Source organism: Mauremys mutica, chromosome 13 (genome assembly GCF_020497125.1).
Source record: "Mauremys mutica isolate MM-2020 ecotype Southern chromosome 13, ASM2049712v1, whole genome shotgun sequence".
NCBI lineage: Eukaryota > Metazoa > Chordata > Testudines > Geoemydidae > Mauremys > Mauremys mutica.
The window spans coordinates 8,868,576-8,887,124 of record NC_059084.1 but is presented as its reverse complement, the minus strand read 5'-3'; the positions used below and the strand labels follow the sequence as shown (position 1 = coordinate 8,887,124).

Here is an 18,549-nt window from a genome sequence, read left to right as displayed (position 1 = left end):
GTAGTACTACTTGAAAGGATCTGGCGAGTTATAGTGGCTCACAAATGGAAGATGAGTCGGGAGTGTGATCCCATTGTGAAAAAGGCTAACCTTATTTTGGGGTGCATTAACAGGAGTGTTGCATATAAGACACAGGAAGTAATTGTCCCACTGTTCTCGACACTGGTGAGGCTTCAGCTGGAGAGCTGTGTCCTATTCTTGGCTCCACACTTTAGGAATTATGTTGACAAATGGGAGAGAATATAGAGGAGAGCAACAAAAATGATCAAAGGTATAGAAACCTGACCCTGGAGGAAAGGTTTTCAAAAATTGGGCACGTTTAGTATTCAGAAAAGAAGATTGAGGGAGGACCTGAAAATAGTCTTCAACTATATTAAGGGCTGATATAAAGTGGATGGTGATCAATTGTTCTCAATGTCCACTGAAAGTAGGACAAAATAATGGGCTTAATTTGCGCCAGGGGAGATTTAGATAAGAATATTAGGAAAAAATTACTAATTATAAGGGTAGTTGAGTTCTGGAATAGGCTTTCAAGGGAAGGTGTGGAATCCCCATCACTGGAGGTTTTTTAAGAACAGGTTGGACAAACATCTGTCAGGAATGGTCTAGATCAGAGGTGGGCAGTGGCCCGTGGGACCGTCCTGCCTAGTCCCTGAGCTCCTGGCCGGGGAGGCTAGTCTCCGGCCCCTCCCCTGCTGTCCCCTCTCCCCTGCAGCCTCTGGGCAGCGTGGCTGGCTCTGGCCGGGCCGCGCGGCTGCGAGCGCCTGCCGCTCTGAATGGCTGGTAAATGGGTGGGGAGCAGGAGAGAGGGGGGTTGGATAAGGGGCAGTGGGTTCCGGGGGGCAGTCAGGGGACAGGGAGCAGGGGGCGGTTAGATGGGGTGGTGGTCAGGGGACAGGGAGCAGGGGGTGGTTGGATAGGTATGGGATTCGGGGGGGGGGCGGAGGAGGCAGGGGGCGGGGGTGTGGATAGGGGTCGGGGCAGTTGGGACACGGAACCGGGGAAGTTGGATAGGAGGTGGGGTCCCGGGATGGGGCAGTCAGGGGACAGGGAGCAGGGGCGTTGGATGGGTCGGGGGTTCTGAGGGGGGCAGTCAGGGGGTGGATGGGGGCAGGGGCCAGGCTGTTTGGGGAGGCACAGCCTTCCCTACCCGGCCTGCCATACAGTTTTACAACCCAGATGTGGCCCTTGGGCCAAAAAGTTTGCCCACCCCTGGTCTAGGTTAGCTTGTCCTGCCTCAGCACAGGGGGCTGGGCATGACAACCTCTCAAGGCCCCTTCCAGCCTTATGTTTATGATTCCGTGAAGAATGACTACAAAAATCAAACCGTTTTCTTTCTCTCCTACCTTTGCCCTCCCTCCCTTCAAAAGTCTATATTGAGTGACCTGGAGCCAAAAGTGATATTGTAGCACCAGTCACTGAAATCACAGGGCTATAAATTATGTATCAAGTGTGCTTTGGTTGTACATAGAGCGATCTGAACGTGAACAATAACATTGCCTAGTGAGTCACCTGTCTCTAGCAGTCAGCAAACTGCTCTCCCAGAGGTGACTGAAATAGACAGGCTTCAGATGAGTGTCTTTTGGCAGCCAGATGACCCCGGACTCTGGTACTAATATCTGATCAGTAACCATCTGTTCAATGCAACTTTAATGACTCGGCACTTTTCTAACTGTCAGGGATGACCTGGAGAAACTCAGCAGGGAAATAAAACCATCAGCCACTGATTGGAATACTGATGGTCATCATTTAGTGCGGTGTAGCAGGAAACCAGAGTATGCCTGCATTCCCTGGCTTGCTCCTTAGGGATATTGTCAATCTGATGTTAAAGCTTCTTGATCAATATGGAGTCAATTCTGCCACCGTTTGTTATAGGGAGCAGTACTTACTATTCGGAGTAGTCTTATGGAGTTCAGTGGTACATATCACTGAGTATAGGAAAAGGTAGTCAAATCTGTAAATGATGAGGTATTTAAAAATAGCTGATATATTCTCTGACATTCATTACACTAGTGCAAATCTGGAGTAACTTCCTTGAAGTCAATGGTTTCTCTGGATTTGCAGTGGTGGAAATGAGTTGAGAAAATCTGGGCCATTGAAACTAATTATGTGTAATGGACCGGTTCTGTATTTGATTTGTCCACTTCTTCTTTCATTTCTATAAAGGCAAAGAACTGCCCTCTTTAGTGTAAAGCCAGTTTACTCATTTCCAGATAAAATACAGACAAAACACAGACTCTCAGCAGCAGCACATCGTAAACCATGGAAGCTAACCTTTTAAAATATGGATCCTTTGTCAGTCACCATCAATTTATGAACACAATTTCCTAAACATCTGTTCAGCCATTACCATATTAAATCTAAGTTACCACAAATGTCTGCATATTAAAATAGATATATACATTTTAAATACTCTAATTGAGTTTAAACATTACTTCATTACCCACATCATAGGATACAAACACGAGGGAAGTAATTGTGCAAATTGTGAGCCAAATCCTGCTCAGTGTTTATTAGGGTCAAACTACCACTGTCTCCCACTAAAGTTTTACTTGAGTAAGTTCTGAGTAAAGACTTCAATATTTCATCACATGTGACTGAAGTGCAGCAATAGCAATAGACATGTATTGCAGGGTCTTTCTGACACAGGAGCTTTCTGAACCAAAGCAATCTCATTTTTGTAGATCAGTCATGGATATGGATGTATTTCTGGGCATGTTTGATTTTTGGAAAACATAAATGGATTTGTCATAGCGAAAGGTCAGAAAGACCAATGGGACTGTAGTAAAAAAAAAAAATTAAAGATAAGTCACTTATACAGCTCTATGTTGGAACCTCATATCTTGTTTAATCTCTAGTTCTAGATCCAGATGTTTTAAACAAAGTTTACTCACGGTTTTAGGGGGTAATTTATAACTGCTGTGTCTTCACTACCTTCTTTGGTAATGTAGAGATGATAAATAGCATGTAGAATAGCCTTTTCTTTCTGGTAAACAAAGAAGTTGTCCTTGCAACGTATGCAATCACTTGTACATTTATTCCAAGATGCACTTGTATATCTATTTATATATCTGGGTATCTTTTATTCTAAGTAGCTGTATAAATATTTAAGGCCATGAACATCTATTTCAACAGGACCATAACTGGTGAAAAGCTAAAGAAGGATTATATTTTTGTTGAAGATTCCATAACCATTAGCGTATTAAGTTCCATCTACACTGTACATGCTGGTGTGTAGGATATATGTAGCTACAGGCCACAGCGAAAAGCAAGCTGTCTCCACACTCAGTGTGCAGCTACACGCATCAGTGAAAGGCTGCCTCCCTACTGCTAGAATCTTTCCCCATGGCAGGAAAAGGCTTAGTAGCAACCTGTGGCAGGGGAAAGCTCCAGCAGCAGGAGCTGCCAGAGACAGCAGGCATAAAATGTTAGCCAGACACCTTGTACTCTCGTATATTTTCAGGATCAGCTAGTTGGTCACACAGGGTAGTTGGTTGTTAATGCGCTACTTGTAAAGCCTAGTGGTGCGGAATGGACTGCGGTGTTTGTATGCTATTTCAGATCCTTCTCTGCAGCATTCCATTAGTGTCATTTCAGGCCAGCCAAGGGGCAGTTCATTACGTGCACATTCCCCAGGGGTTTGTGAGGGGAGGTTGGGTATGTCTGTACGCTCAGTGATGCTGACACAAATATCAACCTTGCCTAAAGAAATGGATATTTTTCATAGATGTTTCCTGCTAAAGAGGCAACTTCCCACCGTTAAAAGGTCATATAGTGCTTTGCCCGTTAAATTTCGACTCATTCAGACCTGTATGCCAACTGGTCCTGCCAGGTTGCCCCAGGGACAGTGTGGGGAGCCTTTCCCAACTTCACCACACACACAGTGGACTCGGGCAGAATTTCTCTAGCATCCCTTCTGGCCACACAGATTAGCACAGTTAGGGTTCTGAGATCCCGAAAAGGCATGACCGGCCAAGCTACTGCCTAGAAACAGACACAGGATCAGGAGAAATGTATGCTGCACCTTTTTGATGCAGATGTTAGCAGCACTACCCAGTGCGCTCTTCTGCGCAATCTGGCTACAGCCTACACGCCAAGCAGAGACCCATGGCAGCAAGTCTTAAAGCCCAGGCCTACAGACTCGGGCTCGTGCTACAGTGTAGATGTTTGGGCCTGGGCTCTGAAGCCACCCTCCCATGCCACCAGGCTTCAGAGCCCAAGCTCCCATGTTAACCCGAAAGTCTACACAGTTATTTTTAGTTATATAGCGCAAGCCAAGTCAGTAGAGTGTGCATTAAGTGGTTAGCACACATTGTAAAGGGCCATTCAAGGCCACTTCACCTTAAATGGTCCCTTAGTATATGTGCTAACTACTTATACTGAACTATGTTTGACCTTGTATTTAGCTGTGACACTCTGGGTACCTTTCCCAGACCTGAGGAAGAGCTCTGTGTAGCTCTAAAGCAGGGACAGGCAAACTTTTTGGCCTGAGGGCCGCATCGGGTTTTGGAAATTGTATGGAGGGCTGGTTAGGGGAGGGGGTCATGGCCTGGCCCCAACCCCCTTTCTCCCCCGCCCCCAGGACCCCTGCCCCATCCACACACGCCCCGGATCCCCGTCCCCTGACCATCCCTGGAACCTCCGCCCCTGACTGTCCCCTGCCACCCCATCCAACCCCTCCTCTCAATCCTGATGGCCCCCCCAGAACCCCTGCCCCATCCAACCACTCCGTCGCTCTGTCCCCTGATCGCCCCAGTAACCCCTGCCCCTGACTGCCCCCCACTGCCCCATCCAACCACTCCTCTCATTCCTGACTGCCCCCCCGGGACCTCTGCTCCCTTTCAACCCCCCGTATTCCCTGCCCTCTGATCGTCCCGACCCCTAGTCACACCCCTGCCCCCTGCCTACCCCCCCAAACTCCCCTGCCCTCTATCGAACCCCCCCACTCCCTGCCCCCTTACCGCGCTGCCTGGAGCACTGGTGGCGCTATAGCCGCGCTGTCGCAGCCGCGCTGTCGCCACCGCGCAGCACAGAGCACCGGGTCAGGCCAGGCTCTGCAGCTGCGCTGCCCCAGGAGCTCGCAGCCCAGAGCATTGTGCCAGCGGTGGAGCGAGCTGAGGCTGCAGAGGAGGGGGAACAGTAGGGGAGGGGCCGGGGGCCAGCCTCTCGGACCAGAAGCTCAGAGGCCGGGCAGGAGGGTCCCGCGAGCTGTAGTTTGCCCACCTCTGCTCTAAAGCTTGTCTCTCTCTCGAACAGAAGTTGGTCCAATAAAAGATATTACCGCACCCATCTAGTCTCTCTAATATCCTGGGACCAACATGGCTACAACAGCACAGCATGTAGCTAGATATCTCCTTTCCGAAAATATGTTGTTAGTCAGTTCTCATTCCATCCACAGGTTATGAGCTGTGGAATGTAGATCCTGATTAGCGACACGTGAAGCGATTGAGGTTGTGTCTACACTACGGACCTTACAGTGGCACAGCTGTAATGGTGCAGCTGCACGGCTGTAAGATCTACTGTGTAGCCGCTCTACGCCGATGGGAGAGAGCTCTCCTGCTGGCATAATTAAACCACCCGCAATGAGTGGTTATGTCGGCGGTAGAGCATCTCCTGCAGACATAGCACATTCCACACCGGCGCTTCTGTCGGTGAAACTTTGTTGGTCAGGAGTGTGTTTTATTCACACTCCTGACCAACAAAAGTTTTACCAACAAAAGCGCTAGTGTAGACATAGCCAGGATTTATCTTTTATCTGAGGCTAAATCTTCCCCTCAAACTGCAACTAGCCTTTCAGTGCAGTTTAATTAAAATGGTTTTCTCCTTCATTTTCAATGTTGTGCATCTCTGCGCTTCCAGCTTACCACAACATGAAATGTCAAAAGCGAGAGACTGTTCTTGCAGGATTTCCAGCCCAACTGGAAGCAGGAAGTGCCAGAAATGTTAGGAGAGAGCCTGTTCTCACCAGACTGCCAGTCTAATTTTGTAGAACCAAGTTGTTCAGGTAGGTTGAATAAGCTTTGGATAATAATCCAGGCTTCTGGGCACTTATCTGAACTGAACAGCCAAACTGTTTAAAGTCTGCCCATCACTGCTCGAGACCAGATGTAAACCCATATTGTGCTTGCTTAGATAGCAGGAGGTTTAACAGTTAGCAGCATATTAATTCAAATCACCTAGAAAATAATCTATGATTTGAAAGCAAACTAAATAATGGTATTTTCAGTAAAGAGTAAAACATAATATTTATCTTCAAATATCCTACCTTAAATTCATTTTTATCAGAGCTGAGTGAATAATTCATAACAAATATTTTTGTTTGACCCATTTCTGTTTTATTTCCTCATGGAAGAATTGACCTCGAGCAAACAGTAAAATTCCAACAGTTGGTCAGTGTTCAAAATTATTTGCAAATTTTGTTAGTGCATAAGTCTGGTTTTCAAATTATTTGTGGATTGTGAATATTGCCAATTTGTGTATTGTTGGGTCACTGTGCAAATCACGTACTGTTGTTTCTTTTACTGGATTAGATGTTTATATAATTAACCAGTACAAAGCAAACTGTGGAATTTAAAATCAAATCTATAACCTGCATTTTATTCAGGCTCAAAATTTGCTTTTTTTGGTGCGCATTAGCTATAAAGCATGAGCATTTAAATGTTTGTGGAAAGAAAATAACTGTCATGAATGTGGCTGAATTGGAAATTTGTTTTCAAATTTAAATACCATTTTTTTCTCTTTCTCCAGCTATCATTTTTATTGTGTCTTAAGTATATATATGGAATCAGAGTACATTAGTTTCAGCTATATCTGTAAATTTAGTTGCATTTACCATTCTGTAGTTTTCTTCAGTGAAATTCTTTTAAAGGCATGGTTTTTAGCCATATACAGCTATGTTGAGCCCTATTGAGCTATAGTGTGTGACAACGGTTCAGAGCAGAGAGAGAGAGAGAGATAGGAGATAAGGGTTATGCTGCCCTTCAGCACACAGGGAAGCACAGTTCTGTTTCCTGCTTTCTATCCAAAAGGGCTCTCTTGCCATGTAATCTCAGTTTGTAATAACACAGCCATGTCAGGGGAGCCAATCAAACTTCCTTTCTTAAATAAATAAATAAATACAATTCTATAGGTGGAAGGAAATACAATATGGAGTAGAATGAAATTCAAACCTTAGGTATGCTTTAGGCACTTCCAGAGCCTAGAACTCCTTTACTAGGTGAACTCTAGGGAAACTGTTGTCCATCATGTGGCATAATGGAATTCTTGGACTGAAGTTTACAGGATCCAAACACATCTTGAATCTGGTACTTTCTAATCAGTGCCCTTGCTTGTTCTGCAGAATACAAAAAACAAAAACAAAAAAACCCTCTTAAAAGTCTCAATTATGAAGTGTGAATGGCATTTATATTGCTTTGTTCTCTTACAGGCCAATAAAGAATTTAAAAATAAAATTCCCTCTGTGTACTAAACACACTTTAGTCTGCAATGGTTGGCTCTGATTTATGGATTTTAATTAAAGGTTTTTAAGTTTTAATTAAAAAGTTAAATGTTACTGTCTTCGTAACTAAAAAAGTAGCATTGGTAGTTAGTTCAATTCTGTAACACAAAATACAATTGAATACCTATTTTCTGGTCTGAGGTCGTAACAACAGAATATCACAAATCTCTTCTAAATTCCCATAGTATGGGTAGACTTTCAAAAATTTAGGTGCACAACATTGTGCACACATTTGCACGTGTCATTTGCTTGGTCAGTCATTGCAGTTATCTGATTTGCATGTTTTATACCAATTTCTTACTTGGGCAAAGTAGGCATGCATTATATATTTTTACACATGCAGTTGCATATTCACACTTTTTAAAAATCTGGCCATACTCTGTATTTGTACTATACAAGAGCATATTCTAACTGTCCCACATAATGTAATAAAAAATTATCTGGGTAGTGCTGAAGTTTTAGCTGCTACACTGCCAGGAAGGATTTTCAGTTCCATTAACTGTGAACATATCTGATTAAACTACATGATTCTAAAGTGAAAGTTGAGTCAGAATAATGTATTTTTATGCCAAGACTAAAGGGGACCCAGTGTTCTGTACCCTCTTGTCAGGAGTCTACCCTCACTTGAAACTGGGCGGTTTCAAAGTGAGGACCCGCATGTCTTCCCCCCACCCCAAAATCCTAGGGTAGGTCTCCCCTTCGGCTGCCACCACCCGGTCAATTCCGTGGGCCGGGACACCCCTGTTTCCCCCCTTGGGAACACAGATCAATTCACAGAGGAGGAACCTCCCCCCTCCTCCCTCTCTCCAGCCTGCTCTGGAGACAGAGGTGCCTGGATTCAAACGCCTTGAATCTCTACACACAGGGAAGCAGCCCACTTCCCCCTCCCCTTCCCCTGAATTTCCCCAAGGGAAGGAATTAACCAAGTCCAAAGAAAAGAAAAGAATTTATTAAGAGAACAAAAGAAAATACAGAATCTCTATGAATCCAAGCTGGGCACTCATAGGGTATAACCTTATCAATCTCTGGAGAGAATCCCCTCTCCCCCTTTTCTCAGTAAAAGCAATATCAGCAAACAGGAATAAAGCATTTCCTTTAGCAAACACACAATTGCAAATATAGAAATCAAATCATAAGACTAATTCGCCTTTCTAATTAATACTCACTATTAATTAGTAGAAACTACTCCAGGAGAACTTGGAGACATGACTGTCTTCTGTTAAAACCAAAACCAGTTCTCACCCAGACAAAGGCTTCCCTCCACAGAGATTTGAAAAAATCTTATCTCTGATTGGTCCTCTGGTCAGGTGGTCACCAGGTACTACATGTTAACCCTTTCCAGGGAAAAGAGACCTTAACCCTTAACTATCTGTTTATGACACGCCCCCCAAATCGCCAACAGTGGGAACTACTGGTGGTGATTTCCTCCTAGAACTGTAAAATAAACAGATAAACAAAACACATGCACTATTACATATACTACTAAGTATGTAAACAACAAGATATTTGACACTGAAGAACACTTTGTATGTATTTGAGCGGACATACTTGGCCACGTCCTTGCCCATCCCCTCCCAGTGGAAGGAATGTTTTTAATCTGTTTTTGCTTTGTTGATCCCAGAATGCCCACTGGGATGTCAGGGCCCAAGCTTAAGAGCTTGTCCCAGTACTTAGTTGGAACTACCAACTGTCTTTGAGGATGCTGGCCTTCCTGGTGTTCACCAGAAAGAATGTCCTTATATAAAAGTCCTTGTTTTACAACAAACTGGAATTGGGTAGAAGAGCTGAGAGGCGGTGGGTTGCTGCGTGCCGCCGCCCAAAGCTTTCTTAAGGCTGTCATCGGCTTCCTGCTCTGTCTGGAACTGTTCCCTTGAGGCGGGAGACACCAGTTCCTCTGGGAGCGATGTAGGTGATGAGGTTGTTTCCATTGACTGTGGACCGCTCTTCGCTGGTGCACAAGGTGATATTTCAGGCTCTGGCTGAGCCTCTTGGGTAGAGTTGTTTGCTGCTTCTGCCAGTTTAGGCCCGTTGGCGCCCCCTGGCGGTGGAGTTGCAAGCGCTGGCGTCAGTGCTGGCGCTGGTTCTGCCGCTGGTTGCTTTTTCAGTTCCGGTCCTGGGACTGGATGTACTATGGCTGCTGTAGTTGTTGGCATGGGATCCGGTTCCACCACCTCTGTCTGGGTCTCTGGTAACACAGACAGGGTCCTGGTGGATGGCTGAGGAACAGGGATGGGAGTGCCTGCTTGTTTGGCCTGGCCGCGGGTGACCACTCCCCCCCTCTTGGCCAGCTGCACATGGTTGGCCAAGTCTTCCCCCAGTAGCATGGGGATGGAATAATTGTTATAGACAGCGAAAGTCCACTTTTCTGACCAGTCCTTGTACTGGTCTTCAGGGATGCTGTACCCATGGCAGGTCCTTTTAACCTTTTTGAAGAAGGCCTTAGTGTCCTCACCTGCCATGTAGGTGGGAAATTTCTTGGGATGGGGAACAGTGCCTTCTGGTGCTGGCCACACCCCTCTGCAGTCAGTGAATTTTATGTGTGGCTTGCTGGTGTTGCTTTTTGGTGCTGGCCACACCCCTCTGCAGTCAGTGAATTTTATGTGTGGCTTGCTGGTGTTGCTTTTTGGTGCTGGCCACACCCCTTTGCAGTCAGGGAATTGGTTTCCCCAATTCCTAACCCTCTCTATTTCCGAGAGACTGAATAGAAAAGAAACAAAACCTTTTCATTTGCAAATGTGTAGTTGCTGTTTGCTGATATACTGAGAAGACCCAAAAAACTGGTTTGTCCTGTTTCTAGCACTTGCTAAGTACCTCACAGTGGGGGTCCTTTGTAACAAGCCTCCTAGAAAAACTTGCACCTCTTTTCTAGCTGTTTTTAAGCAGACAGAAAGAAAAAAGGAGAAAAAAGAAAAGAAGAAGGAAAAAAATCCTTTTCTAACACAGCCTGTTAGAAACCTTATGCCTCAGCTAAACCCAGCTGAAAATCTGTTTCCAAAAAAACAATCTTCCTAATAAGCCCAGCTGAGCGGCTGGTGCTACTTAGTACCTGCAGAAAAGTGTAGTAAATCCTCTGAGAGATTTGTATTCCCTGGCTCCAGAGGATTTGAAAAGACACAGGGAAAAAAAATCTGGCTGGAGGGTTTCTGTCTCCCCCCCCCAAACCTATTTTCCCTGTTGGATGGGAATGTACTTTGTCGAGCACTTCCCCCCACCTTAGGAACCTGCTGGAAAACTAAATTGCCTCCAGCCAACCTGGCTGAAACTGTAAACTGCCTCTGCTCTGAGTTGCTGTACTCAGCAGCCCAGCTGAAAGGCTGCTGCTAACAATACCCCTGAGAAAAATCTGGTCTATTCCTCAGGGATTTGTGTTCTCCTGTCTTCTGATCCTTTCAAAAGACACAGGGAGAAAAAAAAAACCTGGCTGGAGGGTTTGTCTCTTCCCCCCCCAAACCTGTCTTTCCTGTTGGATGGGAATGTACTTTGTCGAGCACTTCCCCCCACCTTAGGAATCCTGAGTGATACCTGATATCACAAAGGAAGGACACACCTCTAGGGAAGAGTTTTTCCTCAGCATAGCCAGCAGAGAAAAAAAAACTCCTAACCCTGAAAACTGCTTCAAGAAAGAAAATCTGTTTCCCAACAAAGCCTGCTGGAAACTTAATTTCCTCCAGCCAACCTGGCTGAAACTGTAAACTCCCTCTTCTGTCAGGTTGCTTTCCTGCTATAGAAGAAGAGAATAGCTCCCTTCAGCGTAGCCTAGCTGAAAAAAACTCCTTGTAACAATGGGTTCGAAACGCCGCTGCCACCATGTCAGGAGTCTACCCTCACTTGAAACTGGGCGGTTTCAAAGTGAGGACCCGCATGTCTTCCCCCCACCCCAAAATCCTAGGGTAGGTCTCCCCTTCGGCTGCCACCACCCGGTCAATTCCGTGGGCCGGGACACCCCTGTTTCCCCCCTTGGGAACACAGATCAATTCACAGAGGAGGAACCTCCCCCCTCCTCCCTCTCTCCAGCCTGCTCTGGAGACAGAGGTGCCTGGATTCAAACGCCTTGAATCTCTACACACAGGGAAGCAGCCCACTTCCCCCTCCCCTTCCCCTGAATTTCCCCAAGGGAAGGAATTAACCAAGTCCAAAGAAAAGAAAAGAATTTATTAAGAGAACAAAAGAAAATACAGAATCTCTATGAATCCAAGCTGGGCACTCATAGGGTATAACCTTATCAATCTCTGGAGAGAATCCCCTCTCCCCCTTTTCTCAGTAAAAGCAATATCAGCAAACAGGAATAAAGCATTTCCTTTAGCAAACACACAATTGCAAATATAGAAATCAAATCATAAGACTAATTCGCCTTTCTAATTAATACTCACTATTAATTAGTAGAAACTACTCCAGGAGAACTTGGAGACATGACTGTCTTCTGTTAAAACCAAAACCAGTTCTCACCCAGACAAAGGCTTCCCTCCACAGAGATTTGAAAAAATCTTATCTCTGATTGGTCCTCTGGTCAGGTGGTCACCAGGTACTACATGTTAACCCTTTCCAGGGAAAAGAGACCTTAACCCTTAACTATCTGTTTATGACACCTCTTTTTTCTCTTCTCCTTATTTTCCAAGGAAAATAAAATAATAACTAACAGGTAACAGTGACAATGAACAGAGGTTTCTTTGGGGGGGTTTGGTTTACTATTTTTACAGCATAAGTTGTTGTCTGATACCAGACTCTGTAAGATCTAGATGCACAATAGCCATTTGTCTTCTAAAAGAAAAATACATTTTGCAAATCTACTTATATTTAGGTGATGCAATGAATGAAGGCTTACCCTGTTAAAGGTATCTACAAACTATCTCTCAGGTTGGCTCTGCTTGCCTGCCAAAGAATGTTGGAACAGCACGAAAAATTGCTGATCCTCAACTACCCACTCTCTCCTTGCCACTGAGATACCAGTGGCAGTTTTGGGTCACTTTTCTCCTTCATTTCCCTGAACTGGGCACTGTGGCATTTTGCTTATTCTCAGTTTTTCTCTTGGTAAATTGTGCAATTCCATCATTGGTACAAATTTTCGGTATTCATTAGATGATGTCATGATTTCCAGGAGCTGCATATGTTGTATTGCTAGGTGGTGGTTGGCAATGTCTGGATCCCCATCTGCTACCTCCATTTGGCACTTTGTGCCTGGACTTTAAACTCTAAAATGTTATGACATTGTTTCCTATGCTTCTGGGTGCCAGGTGGATGAAAGCCTTTCCTTGAAGGATATGCATGTGCAGGGGAAGAGAATAAATAATTTAGAATGGGCACAAGTCCTTATTGCTGAGGATTGGATATGTCATTGTTTGGTTACTGAACACCATCCATATGCCAGCTACTTCCTGGAGTGTTACTAGAGGATGGTGCTAATTATTTATGGAAAGATGATAGCTATTTGGATATTGTTGATTGTTGAATATGATAATCTGTGTTTTATTCTGGTAAATTGCACACATTCCTTACATTGTATAACTGGTGCTTTTCCATTACTGCCTCTTTGTCCGTCACATAGATGCGTGTTTGTATTACCTAGGCAAATTTGCCAATATGTATTTTTAATTTTGTCCATGTGAATCATATTTTCAGTGTACATTGTGTCATGTATATAGAGCCAGCATTAGGCAGCCACCTGCACTACTTTTATTTGAATGGGCCATTTGTCATATCAGTAGCTCATTTGGTAAATAAAGTACTAAAGCAGTTTTTTGTTCCTTCCCTCAGATCATCGGAATCATCTCCCTCTTCTTAGAGGTCTTTCTTTACCTGACTCTCTCCTTCTCTGTACCTTGTGAAGCCCACTCTTCCCCTTCTCCTCAGCTTGAACCAGCTCCCTTCCCTCTCACGCCCCACCCTGCTACCCTGATTTCTGCTCTCACAGAAGACATGTCTTCACAACCAACCTTGACCTCATTCATTTGTTCTTGTTTCTTCGGTAAACTCTCCCCCACGCCTGTGCTGGGATCGGTGATTTTGGAGATGAGTTTTCCAATGGACTCGCTGTAACACAATGATTGTCTGTATCAGCACCTATGCATGTTAAACACATTGAGCTAGATCCTTGACCCCTCTACACATGCTTTATTTAATCCGTTTTAACCAATCCTCTTCTGTAAGGGGACTCCCTGAGTGGCACAGAGGCAGCTATATTCCAGCTCCCTTTCCCCAGCGAAGGGTGCTTATGTGGGACAAAAGAACACCCCTACATCACAGGGATTCCTACTATAATATATAGTTTATATAATATAATAATAGAAATGATAAAGTCGAAATGAAAAGTTTTGACCTTATTGAAACTAAGCATTTCAAAATGAGTGTGTGCAAGAAGTAGAGACTTCCTATGAACCATTTTGATTTACTCGAATCAGCATTTTCCAATGGAAAACTGTTATGTTGGAAAAGTTTTCAGCCAGGTCTATCCAAAATCATTTCCCCACAAGTGGCCCTAATCCTGTTCAGTCACGTGGGTGCAACGCCCCCTGCATTACTGCCCCGTGGCAGAGGACAGATTTTAGCCCACATTTTGCTTTTCATGCTTGTGCCCAAAAATTAGGTTTTAAAAGGGTGGTGAAGTGGAGAAGCTGATAATCTGTGGTTTGCAGACAGCATGAACATTTCAGCACTGACCCATTTCCAACACATTATTTTTAGTGTATGACGTTTCACATCACTCTGCTTTGAGATCTAATGTGACACTACTCATCAATTTAAATAAAAGAAAGAGCCCAACATTTTTTCACAGTGAATACTTCTTATACGTCTTCTGTATCGGAGCATTCTGTAAGCACTGAGAGCGAGGGTAACATTTGTTATTCTTAGGCCCTGATATTTCCCATATGATACCCATATAAGTGTATGAATGGTTCCTATAACAAAACATCTCTAAATCATTTTATAATTTAGCAGTCACTGCTGAGAAGCCCAAGGGATTTAAGCACAAAGAACAGCTAAATACAGGTCTGTCGCCTCTTACACGCATTTAACATGCATAATTTCAGCTTTATGCGGTCGGCAAAAACAAAACAAAAAAGAGAAAAATAACAATTTTAATACTGTACCTGTAGTGCGGGCAATTCCACCCGCCATTACACTCAGTGTAATTTTGACTATATGCGATTTTCGCTTTACGTGCTGACCGCGGAACGTAACTCTAGCGCAAGATGCGACAGACCTGTAAGGCAGATTTCTATTAATGGAAAGGGCAATAGGGCTGGAGAATAGAATGTTGCGGGGGTTCTGTGAGTTTTTAGGTTTGTGGTAGTCTCACGCACATCTCTTTGATGGCAAGCTGATCACTTTGACCCACGGTGCCCAGCGCTAATAAACTCAGGACTATTTGTACCAACCAGGAAGAAGTTTAAGAGAGGATTGGATATTTGCAGTCAGACCGTATTGGTGAAATGCTTATTAATGAATGCATCTTCATGGTGTATCACTACATGGCCAAAGTGTGAGTAAGAACTGAAGACTGCGGGATTTTGCCCATAGATTGATACTGTGCTAATAAAACAACAACAAAACAACATATCACATAGCCAGCCAAGCAACCAACCAAACACCTCCCTCCCCCGACTTAAACTTATTTGTATTTTAGGGCTAGATCCTGTCGCTAGATCCATCCATTGACTTCAGTAGGGCTTCATGTGAGCACAGCAGTGCACGATCTAGGCCATTCAGGGCAGAGATTATCTTTTATCTGCACCCATTGTGTTGAAGGCAGTGAGGCTACACACAGTGCATAAAATGAAGCGTTTTCAAGACTGGGATCTAACTTTGGAATTTTTGGGAGCTGTCACACTATAAATGTTACTAGTATTAATAATAATTTGAGGTCCCGAAGGCCTCTTAACAGGTGAAAGCCAAATAAAGCACAGGCTTGTTTTCCCCCTACAAGGTTCTATAGGCCTTGCAGAAGTAAATTGTAACGGAAGCTAATTGAACAAAACACCTTTCCTCACTAAGCATTTTTAAAGACCTAAAGAAAAAAGGGGCAGAGGATTATCTGTTTGTGTGTAACGGGCAACTGGAAAGTGACAATCTTTGCCACTTGAATTTGCCAAAGTGAGAGTGAAATGAAGCGGGGCTGCAAAAGCAAATCAGTGAGTGATAATAGCAAAAGGATCTTTTATGGAAACCATTAAAGATCTGATCCAAACCTTAGTGAAATTAATAGGAGTCTTTGCAAGATATTTCAGTGGGCTTTGGATCAGGCCCTTAATGAAAAGCAGGTGGTCTGTGTCAGCACCAGTGCAGGGCAGACAGGTTATGCCAGATCCTAGGGCCCACTGTGAATGCTTTAATCCACCTCAACCCCGTCCCGTTCTGTAAGGGTTACCTCCAAATGGCATAGAGGCAGCTATATTCCATTAAAAGCAGAATTGGTTTGTAAATGTCTGCGGATCCTCAGTCCTGATCATTTGTTTTGTGGATGCCAACATGAAAAAAGAAATAAAAAACCAATCAAACACCCCTCCCCCAAACTTATGTGGTGATGATAATGCTTTGCAATTATACGGTGTCTCTTATCCAGTGATTTCAAGCAATTTACAAAAGTGGGGATTATTAGCCCTCTTTTATAAATAAGAAAACAGAGGCATAAAGAAGATATATGAAATGACTAAGATCCACAGTGAGTCGGTGGCAGAGTTGGGAATAAAACACAAGTGTGCTAAAGCCTCAATTCCTGCTCTAACCATGAGACAGTTCTGCCTTAAGTAATAACCCTTATCCGCCCTCTCTCTTTTGCACTGCCAAACAAAATCTGGCCTACCATGAGAAGATTAACTAGACATTGATTTCCCACCAGAAAATGTATATATCCCTGTGTCTTTTCTGTGCTTTGCAATGTCATCTCCTAAATATATCATAATATGCTGTTTATTCCGAGATCTTTCCTTTTGGATTGCCTTCCTGTAGCACTTTGATATCCATTTGGCGATTTATTGGTCAATGTCCTATGGGCACAAACATTACTTTCAGTTTTAGGTCAAGGAAGTATTGTTCCATTAAACTGGGTATCAGTGAATTCTTTTAAAATGATGGGTCAGGTGCTCAGCTGCTGTAAACCACGATGGAACTATATCTGCTTATATCTGTATGAATGGAGTCGTTTCAGTGGACAATTGCCATCTAAACGGCTATATTTACTTACCAAAATGTCTTAGGTAAAATGAAACACTAGATAGAAGGAACAGGGTTGTCTGTAGTGATATAACCTCTTATGCACTATGAGAAGCCTGAAGTCCCCTCTCCTCGCGCAGATCATCTTAAATTCATTCACTTCCTACCTTTAAGCAAGCAGGAGTTGTTTTTTAATTGCAGCTGCCTATGGGTCATATGTAGCTTGGGCTTGAGATTGATTGGGTCCTCCAGAGAGAGCCAAACTGAACAGAGGATAGTCAGCAGGAGTAAACTCAGGCCAATTAGTTCCCACTGCTATTGGCAATGCTATGGGATATCCGTTTTTTATCAGTAAGACTGCAGCTTGCATGAATAGGCCTCCGTTTCTCATAAGCAGATCACTGACGTATAAAATCTTCTGGTATATTTGGAATATTTTTCTTCTTAGCTTATTGCATGTACTAAATTTGAGAGCACCTTTCATTGGTTGTAGCTAATATTGTCATTCAGAATATTGTGTTAAGTGTTTCACCTGAAACAGTAAATGCATTTTTTATGGCATGTTTCACTGTCATGCGCTTGCATGTAAGAATCAGCCAGTGCTCCAACTAGCAGCCCTGTATATTTTCCTGATTTAACAAGGTAAATGATCAAGTTTTCTAAAGATGGATTGAAAGTTTTGTAATCCATCTAAAAGACCATCTAAAGCTTCCAGATGAAGACCCTGTTCAACAACTGTGCTCGTCTGGCACAATGGAACTCTCAACAATCAGAGTAATGCAGATGTGATGGGGTATCCCTAGCACACAAGCTCTGAGCAGCTTAACGTAGGCCAGAAGGAGCCAACTAACCTTAATGCTGCACCTGGAGGGAAGCCAGGGATTGATGAGCACTAATGGCAGATGAAGGCCGGCTGGAGGAGCAGCTGGGATAAGAGTATAAAGCCAGGAAGTGAGAGCAGGAAGACGCTGCCGGGAGGAGGTCTGCAGTCATTCCCTAAGGGGAGAAGCAGGAGATGCAGGGAAAGCATAAGCCCCGGGGTCCTGCCCTGGACTAGGAACATTTACAAGAAGCTGAAGTAGCCACATGAAGCAGAAGATGCTCCAGTGGTAGACCCAGGGATGGAGAGGCGGGGTAGGAAGGAGTCCAGAGCAACAGCAACCAGGACTGAGACTGAGAAGACCTAAGTTGCGAGTCATGGGGTCCCTGAGCTGGAACCGAGAGTTGTGGGTGGGCCCAGCTTCCCCTACCCTCCACTGGCAAAGTGGCATATATCTGGAGCTGGAACAGAAGACTGCCTGAGCCGGCATACAGACAGCTCGTCCAGTGGGACACAGTTACCCCAGAAGGGAGGGGCTATCTAGTTCCGGCCAGGTCACAAAGAGGAAGCATTCCAAGTCATGGAGAGAGGAGCCATAGCATGAGCAATTGATGGAAGGGGGCACCAGATGAGGGAAAAGCTAATTCCCAGACCGCAGTGGGAGACAAAGCTTTCTCTGGAGGTGATCTGAGACTGTGGAATGAACTCCCCCAAGGGCCATCGCAAATCTCACCTCTTTTCACTCCAAATGCATAGCACATTTCTTTGCCCCTGCCTTCTCTAACATAGACACACAACAGGTATATTTATATATTTAAAAATAAACCCAGAACCTACCAAACAAGACACCCCACCGCACATGTTTCTCCCTCTGGGAAGAGACGGAGAGAACAAACAACATGTGACAGATGTTTAGTCACGTTGCTTAATGCACTTCTGAAAGGCGCTCGGATACTACGGTGATGAGTGTGGTTTAAAAACCTTTTATAGAATAGAATGTATTACTCTCCTTTAGAAGGCATTACAGCTTAGTAAATCAAGACAGTTGATTAAATTCAGTCCAGAATTAGTATCTGAATACTGA

At 44.2% G+C, this 18,549-nt stretch overlaps 1 protein-coding gene and 1 long non-coding RNA gene across 3 annotated transcripts in view; one reads left to right on the top strand and one right to left on the bottom strand.

Moving 5' to 3' along the window:
* Positions 1-18,549, top strand: part of CDH4 (cadherin 4) — a 627,456-nt gene that overhangs the window by 244,895 nt on the left and 364,012 nt on the right. The window lies entirely within an intron of this gene.
* LOC123348953 lies at positions 2,895-17,613 on the bottom strand. Its single transcript, XR_006573289.1, has 4 exons — positions 17,497-17,613; positions 13,429-13,525; positions 7,170-7,333; positions 2,895-2,986 (listed from the first exon to the last, which is right to left on the bottom strand). It is a non-coding gene; the product is annotated as an uncharacterized LOC123348953 (long non-coding RNA).